Consider the following 628-nt stretch of genomic DNA (forward strand, 5'->3'; position numbering starts at 1 on the left):
GTGAAGCTGAGTTTAAAATCCCAGGGGAAACAGAAGTTTGGACATGATCCACCCACAACCCATCGCCTGACTATGCATCTCTTGCCATATATTTAAAATCATGTAAATCTACCTTATTATGCACACAATTCTGTCTCAGGTTTTCCCACTCAGCTCAAGGTGAGTGCAATACTTCATCTTTCTGTGTGAACATGTAAACCTATTGCTTGTAATCAGTGCACCCTACTCCATACCCACTCCCCCAGGAATAGACGCCTAATTTTCCTCCAGTTTCCTGCCATCATTGAAAATGTTTGTACACATGTTTATGTACCCAGCATTATAGGATTATATACTCAGCATCGTGATTGCTGACACATGGTGGATGTCTATATGGATATGTTATTGTATGTATCTAAGCACCACCAGAGGGCTCTTCAGAATTGCTGTATAAATCTAAAATTCCACTTAAAAGTGCATAAGGCTTCCTCTCATAGAATTATCCAGTTTTCTACACTGTTGCCTGCCTAGCCATGTAAAGAAATTCCAATCTCTCTCTTCCACCTTCCTTCTCCCAGAACACCATCAGTGTTTACCATAAAGATGCAGGTGACAATTTAAGAAAAATACATAAAACCAAGAATTGAAT

The sequence above is a fragment of the Hipposideros armiger genome, unplaced genomic scaffold (assembly GCF_001890085.2).
Source record: "Hipposideros armiger isolate ML-2016 unplaced genomic scaffold, ASM189008v1 scaffold_3791, whole genome shotgun sequence".
Classification (NCBI taxonomy): domain Eukaryota; kingdom Metazoa; phylum Chordata; class Mammalia; order Chiroptera; family Hipposideridae; genus Hipposideros; species Hipposideros armiger.